Raw genomic sequence first — 8,937 nt, 5'->3', positions numbered from 1 at the left:
TTTTCTTGATCAAAAACAAAAAAAAAACTCGGAAATTGATTTTAAAAGTATTGAAGAATGGCAAGAGTTATGTGTTCGTGTTCAAGTTTTAAATGAAATAAGCTGACATTTCAATATCAAAGCCCAATTCAGGTGCAAAAGGTTCACTGGAAATTAATTGAGGCCCAATGCTTCAAGTTTGCTTTAAGTAACTTAAAAAGATAATTCATGTCTTTATAGTTATCAAAGTGAATTCATAGACCTACAAGTTTAAGAAATTGGATTAAATATTTAATTGGAGGTCTGAAACTTAAGTACATTTTTTTTTAAAGAATTAACAAATCATTTTGCAAATTAAAGTGCTAAACAAATGATTTCAAATCAAAATCTTAAACACATTTTCTACAAACAAGTTATACTCTTTTAGACATAAAATGTTAGATCTGTAGGTTAACTGCATTGTGCGGATACTTAATACCGAAGGGCTTAATACCTTCCTTGGGGAATCACCTGAACCCTTACCCGAATTCTGGCACTAAAAAGGCTTTTTTTCCTTCAAAAATACCTTTTAAATTGTTTTCCTAATTTTCATACAATTATTAGGTGACGACTTTGTTTGTTCACGGGAAAGAGTCAAAGTTATGTGAAGTTTTTACGAGCGAGCGTAAAAGCGGACCGTAACAAGGACCAGTTACTATTTGAGGGGGTAAAACACAATAACAAGGGATAATTAGGACCAAGTATAATTTACGGGGATCTAAATAAAACGCGCCAAATTTAGGGGGTCTTTATGCATTCTGCCTAGGGATGGGCATAGTTTGGGCCAACCCAAAATCCAAACCAAACTCCGAATGCTTTGGATATTTTATTTGGATTTTTGGATTATGGTTGGACTTCGGATTTTAATTTTTTTAATTTTTGGATTGGATATCAGCTTCAGTACTTCGGATTTACGGATATCCGAAAATTCAGAAATTTTTATACCTTATTTAGCCCTTACCCATTATATATGTGCCCAATACTAATTAGTACAGCGTCCAATAGATTAGTACCATACGACCCTACCTTTTATAATTATAAGTCCATTATAGAATTTTCTACCAAATTAAATATAATATAGCTTGCAAAGGTGTAATTTACTCCACTACTTTAAGAATAAGGCAACTTCGAATGAAACAGAAGGAATAATGTAGAACTAAACTATGTGACTTGATACCTTTTGGTTTAGTGGTAACAACTCTTTGCATAATCTACATATTTGATTTCACATTATGGTAAGACATGTAACTTGATAATTGGGGCACATGAATTTCTTTCCTAATAAGCTTTTGCCGTAAAGGCTCAAAAGTCAAAACCGAAAATCCAAAATATCCGAACCGATTAGCCCGCACCCGAACTTCAAATATCCAATCCGATCCAAGCTTATTTGAATTGGATTTGGATTGCAATTCTTTCAATCTGAAACCCGAAAATTCAAATCGAATTTTTCATATCCAATCCGACGGCCCGAATGTCCACCCCTAAGTCTGCCTGTTTTTATTGTCATTTGAAAAGTTGTGACACTAGATCCTCAAGAAAACATATTAAATGAGAATTTATAAGGATTGAGTAGTGGTTGACTTGCGTATAAAATTTTAGTAATATGATATATCTAACATGATTTTACTTTATTTTTCCCAGACTCCATCTAGTGGGATTATATTAGATATGTGTTGTTGTTGTTGTTGTTGATTTTACTTTATTAGATTAAGAATTTCATTGATAATGATTTTCATTGCTTGAATCAACATTTTCTCTTGGATGGTTGTGGTGGGCATGAGAAAATATTATCGCAACTTTATATGAATATTTTATTAGAGTGTTCAATTTTTTAAGAAGAGGAAACTCAACTTAAAGGCTCAAAACCAAAAATCTGAAACAACCAAACCGATTAATTCGAAATTGAACTTAAGAAAAATCGATATAATCCGAAGTTATTTGAATTTTAATTTCTTGAATTCTAAAATAGAAAATCAAAATTGAAATTTTCATATTCAATTCGAATTGCCCGAACGCCTACCCCTAGTTAGAATCCAGCGTCTCTGGTCATAGGATGGATAAAATACACCGCTACCAAAAGAAAAGAAAGACTGAAAAATGATATTCATTTTTTTGCCCTTTTCTATTGCAATATAATCTTCTCCAAATCATCCTTTCCAGAGTAACAAATATTTTTAAAATATTAAGGCAACAAAGCAATTAAAGAAACAAAATCTTATGTTGAAAGCAAAATAAGTACTCCCTCCATCCCAACATAAGTGTTACTTTAGCAAAAACATTATTCCAAAACATGTGTTGCTATAAAAATTCAAGACAAAAAATAGTAGTAATTATTTTCAACAAAATCTTTATATTAAGGAATTATTTATTCTTAATAGTGCTCAATCCTCAAAAAACATTTAATAAATATGAGTAAGTTAGCAATTAGACCTTGTATTTAGGGCCTGTTTGGAAAGCCACCTGGTAATTAGAATTGGTGTAATTACTAGGGTAGTAATTACACAGCCTAGTAATTACACAGTAGTGTAACTGTATAATTACAACGACCTGTTTATTTGTTATAACGTAATTACAGTGTAATTACGAGCGTGCTGTTTGGTTGCACAAGTGTAATTACACAGTTAGTTTAATTTAAAAATAAAATTTAATTATAAAAAATTTAAAATTAATATTTAAAAAGTATTTGCCTTTATAAATGATGTATTAAATTAGTTATTAATAACACGTTATTTCTTGAAATTATATTAATTAATAATCATATATTTGTAACTAATATTGTAAAAAATAATTGACATATATTTTTCAAATTAATAATATTTAATTTTAAATAATTATAAAATGACTTTTTTTTGTGAGAACGTCATGGATTGGATGTTTGACAAAAAAATAATATTTATAAATATAATGCCATAACATTATTCAAATGTTTGACACAAAAAATCCATCAAATGTAAGTGAAAAATAAACAACATGCAATGTGAAAGCAAATAACTTAAAATTGAAAATATAACCTAAATTCAAAATCCAAAAGAAAAAGTTTAACATAATACTCTTATGTCAAATTCCAACATTACATAAGTAAGATCCAACGTAACTTAAGTAAATAATTCAAAAGAAAGGGAAAATATAATTCTATAACCTCATTCACAACGAAATTCTACTTCAATAACGTCACTCGTTATATGTCAAGTTTGTTAATGACTCATTATTTCCAATATTAAGAGGTGTAGTTTCAAAAATTAGAATAATAATACGGTTATGGTAAATGAATAAAATAAAAAAGATAAAAAAATATGAGCAATTATATGGAACCACAAGAAGTAAAGGTTGAGAATGAGAAGCAAGAAAATGAAAAATAAATAATATAAAAAGAAAAATACATTTTAAAAAATAATAATTAAAAAATTAAAAATAAATAATATAAAAAGAAAAATACATTTTAAAGTAATAATTAAAAAGTAAAAATTAAAAAATAAAAATGATAGAAATAAAAAATAAATTAAAAATCAAAAGAAATTAAAATAATATAAATTAAAAATAAAAAGAAATTAAAATAAACTAAAAAGAAACAAACTAAAAAGTAACAATTTAATTACAGAGTGTAATTACACCCTCTCAATTACACTCAATTCCCACCTAGCTGTGTAATTACTTGCTCAAACAAACAGGTTAAACTGTGTAATTACATCAAATTCCAATTACTTGGGTGACTTTCCAAACAAGCGCTTATTGTTTTTATTAATGAGCGTCAAATGAACTAAAGTGACACTTATTTTGGGACGGATGGAGTGATACTAGGAGAAAACTTCACCCAATTCACTTGGATAATTACAATTCAACAACAACGTGAACGGTCAAGATTTTCATAATCCCATTTTTGGGAGGATTAGTAGCTCATCTAAAACTTCACCCAATTCACTAATGTACATAGACAACCCCATGTATCCTTTTTCATGTATTTTCTCTTTTATCATTCACCATTCCACCATCTTTTTTCTTTTTATAAAGCAATTTTACCCATTAATTACATTCTTGTTTCAGTTGTTTTCTACTGTTCAACCCAATAAATTTAGTACTATGTTTGATTGTAAATTTAAATCTGATACAACAAATCCATCTATGTAGCATAGTTGAAAGGGGACTGGATATAAAATTTGGTTATTTTATTTGAAGTTTACTTCCTTATTAGAACACAAATAAAGAGCTCGTCCAAGCCTCCAAATTTCCATCAAATTCAATGGAAGATTCGAACTTGGAAATCCCTATTCTGCCAGCAGAAATCATCACTGAAATCATGTCAAGGCTTCCAGTGAAATCCCTCTTGAAATTCAGGTCTGTTTCAAAATCTTGGCTTTCTTTAATCTCTAGCCCTGAATTTATCAAGACCCATCTCAGCTTATCAGCTAAGAACAAGGAAGACACCCAGCATGTGCTTATTGTGGATGTTTGTGCAGACATGTCGAATTATAAAGAATGTCCTCTTAGATCTTTATTTGTTGACTCTGTTACCGAGGCTCTTGAATTGGATTATCCCTCTGAAAACCCCATTAAACGTTTCTCCTTTTGGGGTTCTTGCAATGGATTGGTGTTTCTTGGCCTTGATGATTCAGTATATTCCCTTCTATGGAATCCAACAACTAGAAAGCACAAGAATTTGCCTGAGTTTACACCTAGATGGAAGAAAAACTGTCCCGTATATAGTTTTGGATATGATGAGTTCCGTGATGATTATAAGGTTGTGTCTTTTATATAATTTTATTGTTTCCGGTTCAGATGACGTTGACGACAAAGTATATAGTCTAAAGACGGATTATTCGACTAGTATTGATAATTGTGGGGAGACAATCATTACCAAAAGTGATGGTTATTGCGAGACGTTGGACCATGTAGGCTTGTTTGTGGATGGGAAGCTTCATTGGGATACTTTAAATACCGATCCTAATGCGGGTAAAAACAGGAACATTTTTTCTTTTGAATTAGCTAATGAGAAATGGGGAAAGGTGGAGAAGCCCTCCTATGGAGAAGGAGAGACTGAATGGGTTGTGGGAAAGTTGGGAAGTGAGATTTCTGTCTATTGTGATTATAAGAGAACTCATTTTAGTAAGCGTTTTGCCATAACAATTATTCACTTTATTTCCATTTTTTTTTTTTTTCATTTTTCAGCGTTTGGCTATAAACTTGTATTTTGAAATTTTAAAAATTTATTTTTCAAAAAAATTTACTTTTTTTATTTTTTTACAATTACATTTTATCAAAAATTACAATTTCAAAAACTATTAATTTTGAAGGAGTATGGGATTAAAGAATCTTGGATAAAGATGTTTACCATCAGGTATCGAAGTAATCCAGACTGGTATCCACCCTTTTTCATGTCAAATAAAGGTGAAGTATTGTCGGTGTACGGACCAACTTTCACGATATACAATGCAAAAGATGACTCATTCAGATATCCAAATGTTACTAACTGTGATGAACTTCAACACACCGAATTGTACATTGAAAGCCTAGTTTGTCCTTTTTCAACCGAAGGGACAGAGAATGCAGCAAAAGAAAGGCAGAAAAAGCTTAGATCAAAACAGTCGAGTAACGAATAACTTGTAAGAGTACTTTCTTCTCAAGTCTTTCAAATTCTATTTGTTATTTCAAATATAGAACAAGACGTGTATGTGAAAGTTTAACCATATTGCTTGGACTAGTTTTGGGGTTCTCCTTGCTGCTAATAGCTAGATGTATATTTTCTTCAGGACTAAGTCTCTCATTCTCTTACTTTTTGATCATTTCTTTCATTTTGACAGTAACACTGAGATAAGGATGATTGCATTGCAAGGATAAAGAATTTAGCAAGCTAATGTTAGCTGCTTTGATCATGAGGGTGGGTTGGGGATACAAAAGAACAAGAATATAGGAGAAACAGAGTTTGGGATGAACTTCGTTTAAGAGGGTCCTATATATTATAAGTTAGTGTAGATTGAAGTGCTAGCTTTTGTCACCTTTGTTTTTTGATCGGTAAGCCTTTGTCACCTTTGTTATTTTAATTTTGAACAAGAATTATTCCTACTATAAATTCTAATCTCTTGTTTCTACACAGAGTGGCAAATTTTATCTATAGTTTGAACTACCAATCAATAAAAGAAATAATGTATATGTATTTTGACCCTTTTTGAGAATTTGTATATATTTTGTTCCATTTTCAAAATGGTAAATGTTAAAATATTTAGGTGCAATGGCTGTGTTTCACCTCGTGAGGGATCAAAACCGCTTGTTAATTGATTTCATGAGCAGAGGCGGAGACCACTTTGTCGGAAAATTTTACTAAATAAACATACAAATAGTATGGAGAAAATAAATCATAAAAAAAATGACACCACCTGACTAAGGTAGCTTCCTGTACCGCTGATGAAGCATGTCATTTCTCTCCTTAGGTTAGGGGTTCGAACCTCACGCTAAGGGGCTATCTTCTTTTGCTAAAATATTAGCTGAATAGAATCAAACCTTTGACCTCCTCTAATAATAAAAAAATCAGACTAAACCAATGATCCAAGGCCAAGAGTGATAATAAATTATATAAATTTACATCTATAAAAGTCGACACCGCTTTGATGTGCCGTGAAATTACGGGATATTCGATGCTAATTTCTTAAGCTTTTGTAACTCTTCAAGCACTTTTGTTGTTACTTTTTGTGTATTTATGTCGTTTTGTAGGATAAGATGCCCGGAGAGCATAACGGAGCAAAACGGAGCAAAATAGAACAAGCAGCACTTTCTGGCAGCACATGCTAGCAGCACTTGCTGCAGCATGTTGTGCATGCAACACCTGCGAGTAGCACTTGCTGCAGCATGTTGTGCCTGCGAGTAGCATGTGCTGCACGCAGGGCATTTTTGTCCACAATTTGTTTCCGTTTTGGAATGTTATAAATACTCTTTTAGGGTTTGTAAAACATTATTTTTGGCCATTTCATACAAGTTTTGGAGACTAGGTTCCTACACCACACTTTGGGGTTGAAGATTTGAATATTTGGTTTAGCATTTCTTAAACTTTTAATTCATTTCTTCAATTCCTTGCTTTGTATTGTATATTTAAGTGTGTAGTATTTATTTTCTTCACTTGAATCTTGTTTATGGAAATATTTTATGATTAAAGTGTTGGATGAAACTCTTGTTTTGCTTATGTATTGAATGATTTTTATTGCTATTGAAGTAGGTCTTTGTTGATTTAATTAATCTTGTTCTTTAATGTTTCTTAAGGGATTAGCTAACCCTAAGACTCACCCATTTACTTTAATTGAGCTTGGAAGAGGAAATCTAAGTTGGGAAAGATTAATTAACAAGAATTTGGGTCATTAAACCTATCTAATAACTTGAGCTAGAAATAGGAAAGTTACTTGAGATTCAATTGGTTGGGCTTGATATCACACTCTAAGACTTGGAAAAGCTTAGAGTGAAATTCATTGATTTGGTTGGAAGACTTTCAATGAGATTGTAGAAACCATTATCTATGAACATAAACCTGCTCTTAGTTGTAAAATCATGAAATACATTGGATCGCTACTTGAGTGTAATTTCCTTTGTATCCAAACTTGTGACCATTGATCATTTTACCCGTTTTCTAGTTAGTTTTATCTTTGTTAGTTTTTATATCAAAAATCAAATATTGAAAAAGTGTTTGGCTTAACTTAGTTGGTGATAATTCCTTACTTGTTTAAATCCCTAGTATATTGTTCCCTGTGGGATCGACCCTGACTCATAATTGGGTAAATTATATTGCGACGACCGTGTACACTTTCTCTTTGAGGAGTGGATTTGGATGGTATCACGCTTATCTCTATTTGTTATGCTATCAACTATGTAATCTGATATTTTGGAATTTGACATCTCGCTAGCTGTATCTATTGGAGCCAGAGAAGGTCATGGTTTGTTGCTATACCAATCACCTAATTACTCCTTTTCGGCAGCATAATATGATCATGTGATTTCATGAGTACTGCCTGCAATTTTTCTCAACTATAGTTCTTTTTATATTTATGTATAATAGACAACACATATCACTTGAAGTTGCACTGGTCTAGACATCAGATAAGTTAACTATGGCATATTTGTTTGTAAGTTAACTATGGTATATTTGTTTGTTCATTGCTTAAGTTGAACGGAAGCACTTCTGTCATGTCCCAAATGTAGCTGGTATTGATATTGAGCTCAAGGTATTGATATTGAGCTCAGTTTTTTTTTTTTTCCCCTTAAACAAGGCGAACAGTTTCTAATGCTAGTTTTGTTTGCTACATGTTGAACACAGACCGTGCACGAGGACAACCCTGCATTTGGTGCTTCTATATCTCCGGTGTTTCTACTTGTCATTTGAGTTGTGATGTATCAGTGAGGTGCTTCGTTAATTTCTACTGTGACAAACAGCTATTCCAATCACTTGATGTTTATCTGCTCAAGTTATATGTATTTTGTGAACTGGAAGTTATATTCCATCTGCACTTATACTAATGATCCTATTCCTTGAGCTCGAGTACAAGCGAGCATTCTGTTAATTCAATTGATTTTGGGATAATAAGTGTGTTACTATTCAATTATGCATACCATATTACCATTTTTAAGCATGCAAAATTCTTATGCATGGATCAGTACTATGGTTGTTGAAAATATCATAGCAAATGCTAATTGGTGGCATCAAATATGGAATTTAGGGACGGAAGTAAAAATTGAAGACATGCTCAAAAGACTGATTCTCTTTGTATGAAGAGCACCTTTGCCTCATACTTGATTAGAAGAGCGCAAGGAATCAAATAACAAAGCCACCATCACAAGAAGACTTAAATCTTTTTTGGGGCTAATGTCTCATGATATAACAGTTGTATGAGAAAATAATCTCAAGTGTCAGTAATGGCCAGGGGGTAGAAGCCTAATGCTGGTTTA

The 8,937-nt window shown here is 31.8% G+C and overlaps 1 long non-coding RNA gene across 2 annotated transcripts; it reads left to right on the top strand.

Annotated features, from left to right (window-relative positions):
• Positions 1-3,897: 3,897 nt before the first annotated feature.
• LOC132599010 (uncharacterized) lies at positions 3,898-8,475 on the top strand. 2 transcript variants are annotated; one of them, XR_009566753.1, is made up of 3 exons: positions 3,898-5,615; positions 5,814-8,216; positions 8,309-8,475. It is a non-coding gene; the product is annotated as an uncharacterized LOC132599010 (long non-coding RNA). The 2 variants fall into 2 exon arrangements; XR_009566752.1 differs by having other exon boundaries at positions 3,898-8,216.
• The last annotated feature ends 462 nt before the right edge of the window (positions 8,476-8,937 follow it).

Source organism: Lycium barbarum, chromosome 6, assembly GCF_019175385.1.
Source record: "Lycium barbarum isolate Lr01 chromosome 6, ASM1917538v2, whole genome shotgun sequence".
In the NCBI taxonomy this organism is placed as follows: domain Eukaryota; kingdom Viridiplantae; phylum Streptophyta; class Magnoliopsida; order Solanales; family Solanaceae; genus Lycium; species Lycium barbarum.
The sequence above is the reverse complement of the archived record's forward strand: the minus strand, read 5'-3'. Positions and strand labels throughout refer to the sequence as shown.